The following is a 13385-nucleotide window of genomic DNA, read 5'->3' on the forward strand; positions in this document are numbered from 1 at the left end:
CTCGCAGTCTCCCCTCTAATTCATCCCAAAGGTGTTTTATCAGGTTGAGGTTAGGACTCTGTGCAGGGCAGTCAAGTTCCTGCACCCCAAACTCGCTCATCCATATCTTTATGGTCCTTGCTTTGTGCACTGGTGTGCAGACATGTTGGAACAGTAAGCAGCCATCCCCAAACTGTTCCCACAAAGTTGGGAGCATGAAATTGTCCATAATGTCTTGGTAATGTCTTGGTATGTTGACTCCTTAGGAGTTCCCTTCTGTGGAACTAAGGGGCCAAGTCCAACCCAATCCTTTCTGCTGCTTGGAAAAACAATTTTAAGATTTGTGCAGCCAGGCATTGAGTAAAGAGTCCAACAATAAATTCACTTACGTTGTATAATATTGATGAGCCAATATTAGTAAATTTTAGCAAAAGGGGGTTAGGGGATCAATGTTTGTAAAATTCTACTGACTTATTATACTTTTAAAGATTCCTCGGGTGTCTTTAATGGCATTTCAACCCAACACTCATTAGCAAAGCTTGAGAATCAGTGCAATATAAGCACAATCTACAGCTGTAAATAGAAACTCATATTTATGTTTTATTTACAGTATGTCTGGTAGTCTAATTCATGTAGTGTACCTTAGTTTCCAAAAACCTGCAGTAATAAAGGCAAATTTTTTGTCAATGGAATCATTTTATGGCAATGGTAACTACAGCACAGAAAAGGATAACATATTAAAACTGACACTTACATGTGTTTGCACCTGCTCTTCCACTGAGTTGTGATCCCCCCTACTCCCTGTGTGTATGCTTGTTGGTGGTCCGTGCTCTGACACTTTCCCTCATCTTTTTTTAGCATGGGAAAGCTAGCAAAACCTCCCTGGTTTATTCTTCTCATCAATTATGTGCTGACAATACAGACTGAGTTGTTGTTGTTGTTTGATTATTCATTATTAATTCCTTCATGATTTAGCCTAGGTTCACACTGAGTTGATGTGAGTTGAATCCGTTTTGCAGTGTGAGTTGACCAGTGCAAGTTGCAGATGCTCTAAACTCGCACAGGACCCTTTTCCAAATCACATTGGAATCGCTCTGCATATATGTGAATAACCTCCATAGAAAGTCGTGTTATTTCAACTGACATGCAATTCCATGTGTTCTGGAACGCATCCGAAATTGCATCAGTGTGAAACAGGACTTAATGGACTCCCTAGTGCCCCTATTAGACGCGTTTGTAAATCTGGCCCCTATTAGATGTGACTTTTTGTTTCTTCAGAAAACACTATTTAAAGCATGTAAACTTATAGCTAAGATATGCTAAGTAACTAACAATTAAAGTGATTGTAAAGTCTTGTTTTTTTTATATTAAAATAACAAATATGTTATACTTACCTGCTCTGTGTAGTGGTTTTGCACAGGGCAGCCCAGGTTCTCCTCTTCTCCGGTCCCTGGCTGGAGCTCCTTGCCCCTCCCTCCTTTCGAGTGCCCCCACAGCAAGCAGCTTGCTATGGGGGCACCTGAACCCGAGCCGCGGCTCCGTGTATTCATTCAGACACAGAGCTGCAGTTCGACCCAACTCCCTCTCTCTCCTTATTGGCTAACTTCGTTTGATTGACAGCAGTTGGAGCCAATGACGCCGCTGCTGTGTCTCAGCCAATCAGGAGGAAGAGTCCCGGGTGGCAGAATCCTCGTGGACATCGCTGGATAGAGATGGTACTCAGGTAAGTATTAAGGGGACTGCTGCACACAGAAGGCTTTTTATCTTAATGCATAGAATGTATTTAGATAAAAAAACCTTCTGCCTTTACAACAATTTTAAGCAAAAAAGGAAGAGGATTTTCATTGGTTATGGGCAGGTATGTATTCCTAGCATAGGTGTGTACACAGGGTGTGCCTGGGCATACCCTAATCACCCTGTGAGGTGCCAATTCCACATGCAGTGCTGCCAGCTTCCCTCCTCTCCTCTCAGGAGGGGGGAAGTGGCTGGTAAATATTTAATTAACCAGCCCTTCTTTTTCTGAATGAACACAGTGAGTGATCTGTACCGATCGTTCCTGTCTTCATTCTGAACTGAAGAATAGTAAACTGTGTTTACTACAGGCTGCAGATAAAGGGACTGGGGAATCGCTGTCTTCAGTTTGCTTCTCTGTCTCAAAAGGGAGACATTAGGGGTCTGTTTAGACCCATGATATTTCACCAAAGCCCCATTGACTAGGCTCCTAAAAAAAAAAAAAAAAAAATGTAAAAAAAATAATAATAATACTATTGTAAAAATAATAAAAACATAATAAAAATAAAAAAAACTACTGGCACCATCCACTGCCCTACTGACACCAATGTTTGCTCTACTGACACTGTCCACTGCTCTGCTGATATACACACATGTGTGTTTGTGCTCTGGGGTGCACACCCTAATGCAATAGGCTGCGTACACCATGATTCTCAGGGTTATACATGGACAGTTTAAGAACCTCAATAAAAACTATTAAAGGTTCTGTAATCGGCAAATCCTTAATAAGGTTGTTATTTTCCTAGTTATTGTGTTTATTCCAAATGTACACTTGCCAAATTAAAAAAAAAGTGTTTCTACAGGCAGAAGGTTTTTCTTATCTTAATGCATTCTTTGCACCACTTGCTGACCGGTAGTAAAAATACGTCATAAATTTTTACATTGAATATCAGTGTTATGGCAGCAGTTAGCTGCCATAACCCTTATATTGTTTCTTTACCATGGGCGATTCTGCAGTGGATAGAAGTGGTCCCACGGGCGCATTCGCCGTGGGATCACTTTTAGAGGTGGCGGGAGAGGTGCCCCCCCCCTGCAGCTTCCTGGTCATTTCCCTACTCATCTCTATGCCCTTGGAGGACCAGAACGACCTTGACGTCACTTCCAGTTCTCAGACCAAAACAAATATTTTTTTTTAAGTCAAAATGCAAAAAAAAAGTATTTTTTTTTCTTTTGCTTTTAAAAGTAAATGAGAGATTTGAGGCTTTTTTGACCCCAGATCTCTCAATAAAGAGGACATGTCATCTTTATTTCTATTACAAGGGATGTTTAGATTCCTTGTAATAGGAATAAAAGTGATCAAAAAAATAAATAAATAAAGGGACAGTGTAAAAATAAAAAGCGCCCATCCCTCCGTGCTCACGTGCAGAAGCGAACCCAAATGTAAGTCACGCACGCATATGTAAATGGTGTTCAAAACACACATGTGGGGTATCACCGTGATTGTTAGAGTGAGAGCAATAGTTGTAGCTCAGTACCTCCTCTGTAACTCTACTATCACTGTCACCAATGGAGATTTTTAGGTACCATAGTTTGTCGCCATTCCACAAGCGTATGTAATTTTAAAGCATTACATGTTAGGTATTTATTTACGCGGTGTAACATCATCTTTCACATTATACAAAGAAAAATTGGGGTAAGTATTGTGTTTTTCTTTTTTTAATTAATACATTTTTTTTTTTTAATATTTTTTTTTAAATTGCATTTAAAAGACCACTGCACAAATACTGTGTGACATAAAATACTGCAACAATTGCCATTTTATTCTCTAGAGTCTCTGTTAAAAAAAAAATATATATATATATATATATATATATATATATATATATATATATATATATATATATATATATATATATAATGTTTGGGGGCTCTAAGTAAGTTCTATCAAAAAATACTAATTTAAACTTGTAAACAAAAAGTCTCAAAAAAGGCCTGGTCAGCAAGTGGTTAATGTAAAAAGCCTTCTGGGTGCTGCTCCTCTCCCCAGCCCCCCTCCTTATACTTACCTGAGCCCCATCTTGATCCAGCCATGTGCATGAGAGCAGCTCTCCCAGGTCTCTGTCTCACTATTGGCTCACACAGCAGTGGGAGCCATTGGCTCCTGCTGCTGTTAATCACAGCCAGTGAGCCACTGAGGAGAGAGGTGGTGGTGGGACTAAACTGTTCTCCATGTGTGAATGGACAATGTCCATTCACAGGAGCACCGCTCAGAAATGAGCCTGCTCGAGTGCCCCCATGGCAAGAGGCTTGCTATTGGGGGCACTTGGCAGGGGGGAGGAGCCAGAACCTCCGGTGGAGGACCCAAAAAGAAGAGGATCGAGGTTGCTCTGTGCTTTATGTTTGTTATGAAATAAATGTTGCCTTCAGCACCACTTTAGGTGGATCCTGTACTAACAAAAAAAAAATTAAACTGACATTACTGAACTTCCTTTTGGAAAATGTTAGTTGCTTGACTGTTATGGTAATCCAAAAGGTTCAGTGTTTTTTAAATTACTGAACCTAAACAAGACATTCTGACTTTCTTATGGCTTCACTACCTGAATGCTTATTCCAGGTCAGTGACTTGAAAAGTATTGAAACCAAAAGAAACCAGCCAAATAGCATTTTCTGAAGTGGTCAGCATGTTTTCCTCTGTAGAAATTGCCTTTAAAGTATAACTATGGCCAGGCTATGGACATTTAAATACTTACAAGTATTAAATTAGGTTTTTAGGGATAGGAGTATTCCATCATCAAATTTACAGCAGTAGCACGGAAGTCCTTGTCTAAGCCAGATCAGCTCACTCTGCTCTTCCCTCCCAGCAGTGACTTGGCAGCCTTCCATTCTGTAAAGAAAACACAGGGAATGTGCACTGGAAGAGAGGGAAAAAGTGCTAAGGCCTTAGACTTTGATGAGTTCAGTGCTTCTTTTTTGGGAATGAGGATGAACTGACACTCAGGTCACCAGAACTAGTATTACCATTAGAAGATTTCCCCTCTATTACTTTACTGGGGACAACCCAAAATTATAGATTTTCCTTACTTTCACTTTTAATGCTAATGATAAACAGGAAAATTAGAGAGGGTGAATCTTCTTAACGGTGGCAAAGACAGTAATAAAACGAACAGGAGTTCTTGTTCCTTTCCACTCTATCTAAAACTAAAACTAAAACAAAGTTTTGCCTTTAGCTATACTTTAAAAGTTAGTAATCCATCATTGAGGCAGAACATCTGGTACTGCAGGCTGACTGGCTTGACTAGTTTCAGACCTGGACGGCCTCAATGCTAGTCTGGCTGTCTACTCTGAGATCTGGCCAGTGTAACTAGGATGTAGGGCAGTGTCTGGGGGTCACTAGTAAATAGGGCAATGTCCAGAGGTCAGTAGTTGGTATGTTAGTGTACAGCAAAAAGCAGAACAGAAGACAGAGTGTCAGTAGGGCAGAGGGCAGGGCATCAGCAGGGCAGAGCACAGGACAGGGGTGCAGCAGGGTAAAATGGCATAATACAGGGGGTTCAGAAGGACAAGGTACAGAGGGGCTCAGGAGGCCACACCATTTAGGAGCTGCAGAAGGCACAGTGCAGGTGGGCTCAGGAAGGCACGCTAAAGGGGGTTTAGGAGGGCATGGTACAGGGGGATTCAGGTGGGCAGGGGGGCTTAGAAGGTCACACCACATGAGGTCTCAGGGGGGCATGGTACAGGGGGTCTCAGGAGAGCACAGTACAGGGGGGCTCAGGAGGTCACACCACATGGGGGCTCAGGAGGGCACTGTAAAGGGGGCCCAGTACAGGGGGGCTTAGGAGGGCACTGCTCAGGGGGGCTCAGGAGGGCACAATACAGGGGACTCAGGAGGGGACACCACATGGGGTCTCAGGAGGGCACAGTACAGGAGGCTCAGGAGGTCACACCATATGGGGGCTCAGGAGGGCACTGTACATGGGCCTCAGTACAGGGGGGATTAGAAGGGCATGGTACAGGGGGGCTCAGGAGGGCACTGCACAGGGGGGCTCAGAAGGACACACCACAGGGAGCTTAGGAGGGCACAGAGATGATTTTCTGATGCAGAGCAGCACAGGAAAGCTCCTGTGGCTGATCTACTTGTTCTGGTGCTTTGATCTCCGCTGGCCCTTCTCTCTTGTCTATTCCACATGATGTCATCCACAAGCATCTTGAATGGACTGAACAGGATGGCTGGTGGGGCTCAGCACAGTACACACTGGGGATGAGCTCAGGCACGTTTGGACAAGAGCCCAAACCCACCCCAGCTATCTCACCTGCAAGCTGTCAAAGCTGACAGCCAAACATAGGCAGCAGAAGGATTCCCCACCCCATAGCATGCCCCTTGCTTACGTTTGCTTAAGATTGGATTTTACAGCTTCCCAGCCTCAAAGCTCAAGTGGCCAATATGCCTGTGCTCATTGCTTCCCTGCACAGCTCTGCTACTCTGGGGGAGAAGCATTTATGGGTTGGCAAGGCAATGACTCAAATACAATCTACCCATCACCTGCCCACGGTCAATCAGTAGTCCACAACCAATGGGTTGCTAACTCCGTATATAGATGAAGTGAGTGGAGATGGAGTTTGTTAGGGTATTCTGTCAATGTCTCAGGCGTAGCAACTGTCTGATTGTATGCTGCAACCTCTTGTGGCCTTCAGTAGCCATCTTGAGTGAGACAACCTTTCCTAAATAAGGGTCTCCTCCTCATTTTGGTGCGTTTCTGGTGAGTGAACGGTAGGGAGAGAAATCTGATTGTGAGGGACAGTGAATAGCTCATGGTCAGGTTCCTGGCAAGGAGGGATAGTTTAGGGAAGGCTCTTTCTTTATTATACACACTCTGGTGAGTGGTGCGAAGACAAGGAGCTGGCAAAGACTGGAGGAACGCTTTCTATTCACATCCAGAAGGGACATTACCCTTGCTAACAGAAGCTGTCATCTAACATATATTGGAAATGCTGGGAAGCTGTACATGCTCTGAATTGTTTATATCAGTACTGGAGATCCATTTATTTGTTACTGTGGACCACTGTGCAAGAGTTTAGAGCTATATACATTGTGTGCGAGTACTTCCTCCCTATTACAAGGTACCCAACTTAGGCCCCACCCACACACACAATGACTGCAATTTGATCTAGACTGCATTACAGGTACCAGACCAGTATTACAGTATTTAATATGGACATGTGTTTTAGGTACTTTTCTATTGAGTTTATGAATGTCTTCTCAGAAGGAAACTTTGTATCAAAGTGATGCGCACCGCTAAGCTTGGTTGTATTTTGTATGCAAGCATCATCATTGTTTTGAACTAAGCAGATTTATTTTTTCTATTCTATGCTCATTACTTATAGAAATAAATAGACTTTGCTCTTCAGTCATTTGGCGGAAACAATTTTATAAACTTGGCCTCTTTGAAATTAGGAGCATTTCAAGCAGAGAAGTTACAGTGTAAATATTTATGACTAGATGTAGTTTATAAATGTTACCCTCTCAAGTAAGGATTTAATAATTTCTTATGTTGTACATTTTAAATGTTCATCTTTCTCTAGTGAAAGGGTTTTTGACAGAGTAGATCTGCAATCCTGTGTTTAAAAGGCTATGAATCATTTTAGAACATGTTTCCTGTAAAATGAAATGTTAATTATTAATACTGCATATTAAAATGCCTGTCATTCTAAGTACAAAAAACAAAGCCAATCACATGACTGGAAATACATATATTGTTTGCATCTTGGTTGTAGGCTATTTAACTTGTTGCGGACTGTGCACTGTAGCTTTACTGCTACAGTGCAGGCAGGCTGTGCAGAATTCTGCTCTTCTGGGAAGGTGCGCACGCGTGTGCTGCCGGCGCGCCGCTTGTGCTGTGATTAGTCACAGCACCAGCCGATCAGTGGACCGATCAGTGGTTACCGGCCAATATAAGAAGGCCAGGACCAGCTGATCGGTGAGACGGAAGACAGGACAGAGCTCTGCCTATGTAAACAACGCAGAGCTCTGTCCTGTCAGCAGGGATGTGCTGGATTTTGTTTCCCTCCAAGGGAATAAAAACCAGCACATTCTTTAGTGAAAGTAACAAAAATATGTAGTAGAGTACAATACATATTGGCCTAAATGTAAGATGAAATTTTATTTTTAAATTTTTTAAATTGGATATGTTTAATAGTAGAAAGTAAAGAAGTGTCAGGTTTTTTTTGGTTTAAAGCACAAAAAATAAAAAACTCAGTGCTGATCAAATACCACCAAATGAAAGCTCTATTTTTAAATTACATAAATGTCTTTTATGTACAGCGTTGCATGACTGCACAACTGTCAGTGAAAGTTACACAGTGTCATATAGCAAAAAATGGCCTGGTTAAGAAGGGGGGTAAATCTTCCAGATGTCAAGCGGTTAAAGGAAACCTGTTTTGAGAGCACTAGTAAGGAGACCATTGCTGACCTGCTAAAAAAATTGATAGTTGGCTGGCCTTCTTTGGCCCTGATACTTTCTTAGTCAGCGGGAAAGTAAGGCCTTATCTGCATACTTGTTTTAGGCCAGTGACTCAGAAAGTAAAACCTTTGGAACAACAGCTAGACAATGAAAAGTTTCAAAAAGAGAGTTTTAGCAGCCTACATATGTGCTCTGTACTGGTTTACTATAAATTATTAGGGCAACTGCAGATGTAGGATGAACCATTTTTGTTCTAATTTATCAGGCTAGAAAACATTGGTGAAACTACTGCTAAAGAAATCTATACTGCTGCTATGGGGCTTGGGAAGGCCTGGTCAAACCTCAGAGCGATGGGTGCCTCTGCAATTAAACTGAGCTTTTTGGCCCCATCCAGACTTTTGTCAGAGTTCTGTGACAGCTCACCTGATTGCCACTGTCACTTGTAAACAAAACCAGCAGAGGTAGTCTTCCACTACTCACTTCCTCTGCTGGTCTAACAGATGGCATCATCTAATACAGACACAGCAGAGGTCATGGGTAGTGAAAGACTTGTTTTGATGTGAAAACTATGTACACATTCTGGGCTCACCTACGGCAACACTTTCTTCTGAGCCTTCTCAGCCTGGTGAATTTTTAAATGCCCATTAGTAAGTAGGGCCAGCAATTTCTCTGGTGGCACACCTTCAGGTGAGGCAGGCTGTAGTCATCAGTAAAAGTCACTGATGCCTCTATAACCTTTTGAAGTCAACAGAGCCATTTTACCTTATAAAAGATCACCTGTTTATATATTGCAAGCTGAATTAATGAGACTAATGTGAAAAGAAAATGCACCATCTCTTTAATCACAAACGCAAATACAGACATCCTGTGGAAGCAGGAAGGCCCTATCTAATATTTTCAAATTGTGAAAAGTAAGAAAAAATCAAACAAATTCTATACAATGTGCTGTGAATTTTATATCTCACCCTGACCTATTCAGTACACTGGGCTATATGTTTTATATTCCACACCACCCCTTTGTTTGCATCATGCTGTACATTTTATATACCACAGTGTCTGATTTTATACTCTATGCTATCATTTTTATATTCTACGCTGATCCATTCTGTACACTGTGCTGTGAAATTTGTACTGTACACTCTGGTAATATGTTAAAAACTGCTAGGACTGGGCATCTCACTACTCTAAATTTCTGAGACACCCTAAAATGTGCACCTAGTGGTGCTCAGTATTGTATACATTGCTGCTCTGCTGAAGTAACTTCATTCTCAGCTCCAAACTCATTTTTACTATGGTCAAATCATCCACCAAGGTAATGGTGAAAAGCACCATGTGACCTCTGGCTGAAATTTGACAGCCAGGCAACTAGCATACGTACAATGATAATTCTGCGGGATCCATGTCAGTAGAGGTTTCCTTTAAAAGGAACTTATCATGTTTATGAATATGAAAGCTTTCAATATTTACTTACTATTGAACATAATGACTATTTGGATTTTTTTCTTAAAAGAGAAGTGCAGGAATACAGAAAAATAAAAACTCATACTCACCTAGATGGCTGCAGGCTCTACCCCGAGAACTGAGCGATCAAACACACTCAGTTCTCCCCCCTCTGCTCTGAGCAGGGAGACGTGACTGTCAAGTACTCACTGAAGTGCTGGGCTGTGGAGAAGGTGGGGAGGGGCTGGCTTAGGCATGCTGAGAGGCTGAGCCAGCTACATGTCCAGTTTGTTCAACACTCCTGTGACCCCGTTTTTGATATCACTCAGCCAGAGAGCTTTGGCTATGCTTCTCCTTTAACAACTTGGTGAGTGATTGAATTAGAACAAGCATGTACTGTATATATGCAGCATTCCAACACTACATTGATTGCATGCTTGTTGAAGGTCAGTTGCTCATTAAAGTGTAAATATAGCCAAACATTTTTATAGCTTTGTATAGAGTAGGGAGGAGTTAGAATATCTGTCTTTTTTTTTTTTTTTTTTTTTTTTTAGCTTTCTGTGTGTCATTGGGCAGATTGACCTTTACTTCCTGTACTGGAGATGCAACCAATCAGAGAGAATTTCTTCAAAGTAAGGAGAAATCCCCTTTTAGAGAGTTGTTCCCATTGGAAGATTTACTCTCACCACTTGTTCGGGTGTAAAATTTTGGTCTCAAGGACAATAGTCATTACGACAAACAGAGAAGGCTAATCAATCCAGATGGTGCTAAAAGCATAGAGGTTGTATTCCCTCCTACTCCAAAAATGTAAAAAAAAAAAAAATTTGGCTATGAATAGACTTTAACGATAACTTCCTAAAACCAAATCAGCAAAGACAGCTCACTGATAAAAAAAAAGGTGTAAATGTTCCGTTGTTTTTTTAGTGATATGCTGCCTACAAATTTGTTGCTCTAAGCTGGCTGCTGATCTGTATTATATGAAGGAACTGGAAATGTGTTAAATGGTAGATGCTTGTGTTGAAAATGTTTTCAGTCTACTTTGGATTTTACAATAAGAAATGTTCAAATGTTTATCTTTCCTCTTTTGTAAATGATTTAACTTAAAGTGGAGCTTTGGGCAATATCCACACAGTGGTTTTCTGTCTTTGGAAAGTGCTGAAAGATGTCTGTCAGCTCCTTGGCTTGCAATGAGTGTAAAGATGTGGGCTGTGTGTTTATTTTCCCTCCTTATATTTCGCAGTGGCACAATCCTGGAAGTATTCCACGATAAAGGCAACATTTCACATGTCTGCATTCAGGGATCTTAGGAAGACTTTCCTTTATAACAACATAGCCTGAATTAAAGGACCAGTATACCCTAAAGCCACGTACACACGAGCGGACTGTCCGACAGAAAAAGTCCGATGGAAGCTTTTCATCGTCTATTCCGATCGTGTGTGTGCCCCATCTGACACCTTTTTTTGAAAATTCTGACGGACCTAGAAATAGAACATGTTCTAAATATTTCCGACGGAACCAATTCCTATCGGGAAAACCGCTCGTCTGTATGCTGTTACGACGGACCAAAAACGACGCATGCTCTGAAGCAAGTACGAGATGGAAGCTATTGGCTACTGGCTATTGAACTTCCTTTTTCTAGTCCCATCGTATGTGTTGTATGTCACCGCGTTCTGGACGGTCGGACTTTGGTAGGACTTTGGGTTGACCGCGTGTAGGCAAGACCGCTTGAATGGAATTCCGTCAGAGTTCCGTCGGAGAAACCTTCGGAGTTTATTCCGACGGCAAAACCTGGTCGTGTGTATACGGCATACCAGAACCTACTTTTATGATAAAAAAGATGATTTTAATACAGTAACATTTACAAAAGCTGTCAACAGTTAAAAGAAAAAAAAAAGTTTTGTTAACATGTATTAATCATGTGAAAACCAGCTTCTTACTGCATAGTGGGTTTTCTGGTATTTTCAAGTATTACAGTTTCCATGTTTTACTATATAAAAAATGGATGGTGTATAGGTCATCTAGTCATCACTTAGTATGCATGTCTGCTCATATTTTGTGCAAGTAACTATAATATTCTGTAATGACTGCCAGTCCATATTTTAAATCCCTGTTTATATATACAAAGCATGAGACATCCGGCATCATAGTAACAAAAAAATTTGACACAGAATTACTTTAATGGTTTCTGTTGCACAATGGAAGCCCAACTGTTTCTTATTTAAAGGAACTGTAACTAATTTGGAACCAAATACCTTTGTCCCTCTTTCCTCCTCAGTTGTCCCTCTTTTTTGGTCTGATGTACGTTGTATAGACGGCTATAAAAAAAAGTGGCTGTAAAAAAAAAATCACAATTTAACTATCCAAAGTGTTTTACTACACTAATGCCCCGTACACACGGTCGGATTTTCCGATAGAAAATGTCCGATCGGAGTGTGTTGTCGGAAATTCCGACCATGTGTGGGCTCCATCGGACATTTTCCATCGGATTTTCCAACACACAAAGTTGGACAGCAGGAGATAAAATTTTCCGACAACAAAATCCGATCCCGTCAATTCCGACCGTGTGTGGCCTGTTCCGACGCACAAAGTGCCACGCATGCTCAGAAGAAATTCCGAGACGGGACAGCTCGTTCTGGTAAACTTAGCGTTCGCAATGGATACAGCACTTACGTCACGCTGCAATGTTAAAAATGGTTTAATACAGCACACTCTCTTCTTCTTTATAATGTGACAAGAATTAAGTAGTTTTGCTGCTCATATTCACACACACTTCTCACAAACTTTTATTTGTGTTTTTTTAGTGGGATTCCCAGAATATATTGTTATTAGTTGTCACATCTGACAGTTTTATATTATTTTTTTTTATTTTTTTTTTGATTTTCAGCCTTTTTTTTTCTTTAATGTTATTTTTATTTTTACTCCAGAATATTTTTGGGTGTGTTTTGTGTGTCAAGTTACTCCAACACCATTGATATCTTTTATTATTTAATCTCAAGGAGATTGTTTGGTGTTGGTGTCCCTTGTTCATTTCACATTGTATATTTGAAATGTACCTGAATCCTCACAAACAAACTGTCCTTTTTGAAGTAAAACACATAGGAGAGTATAATTCAAAACAAAAATCCTTTATTAAGGGATCAGAACCAAACAAAGAGGAAGGCAACACTGGATCAACAGGAGAAATTAGCGAAGCCTGGGACCCCCACGGCAGACATCAAAATTGGTGGCCTGAGGAGTCCATATGTAAGGGAGGGCAGTCTGGTCCAGAATTCGCAGAGATCCGGATAGCAGCAGATGACATCTGTGTCCCCAGGCTGTGGTACCACAAGAGGCTGCATCTTTTGGCCGACCAGACTGAACCCAGGGCAATCACTGTCTGGTCTTCCTTCCACGCTTCCTTCCGGGCTGTGGCTGTGCAGTTGGAGATGTGGCAGGAGGAGGAGTAGGACCTGGAGGAGGACTGGGAGGACCTGGAGGAGGACTGGGGGGACCTGGAGGAGAGGGAGGAGGAGGAGGAGGACCTGCAGGAGGAGGAGGACCATCACAAAGGTGTGTCTGAGGTGTCATTTGGCCCCTCATACCTTTCTCAAGAGCCTCCAATATGAGGGCCTCACACATGACTTGTTGGCCCTCCTCCATCCTCTGCATTTTATATGCAATGAAGGCAGCAATGTTCTCCTCCATGTTGTGGGGTGCTCCCAGGACCTCTGTAGCCCTCCAAAAGAGTCCTCCGGTAGCCTCCTCTAGGGCACTCCTCCTACTGCCACTTTCTCTTTC

At 41.7% G+C, this 13385-nt stretch overlaps 1 protein-coding gene across 5 annotated transcripts in view; it reads left to right on the top strand.

The window, feature by feature from the left end:
* Positions 1-13385, top strand: part of COL11A1 (collagen type XI alpha 1 chain) — a 329239-nt gene that overhangs the window by 66812 nt on the left and 249042 nt on the right. The window lies entirely within an intron of this gene.

This window comes from Aquarana catesbeiana, linkage group LG07, assembly GCF_042186555.1.
Source record: "Aquarana catesbeiana isolate 2022-GZ linkage group LG07, ASM4218655v1, whole genome shotgun sequence".
Taxonomy (NCBI): domain Eukaryota; kingdom Metazoa; phylum Chordata; class Amphibia; order Anura; family Ranidae; genus Aquarana; species Aquarana catesbeiana.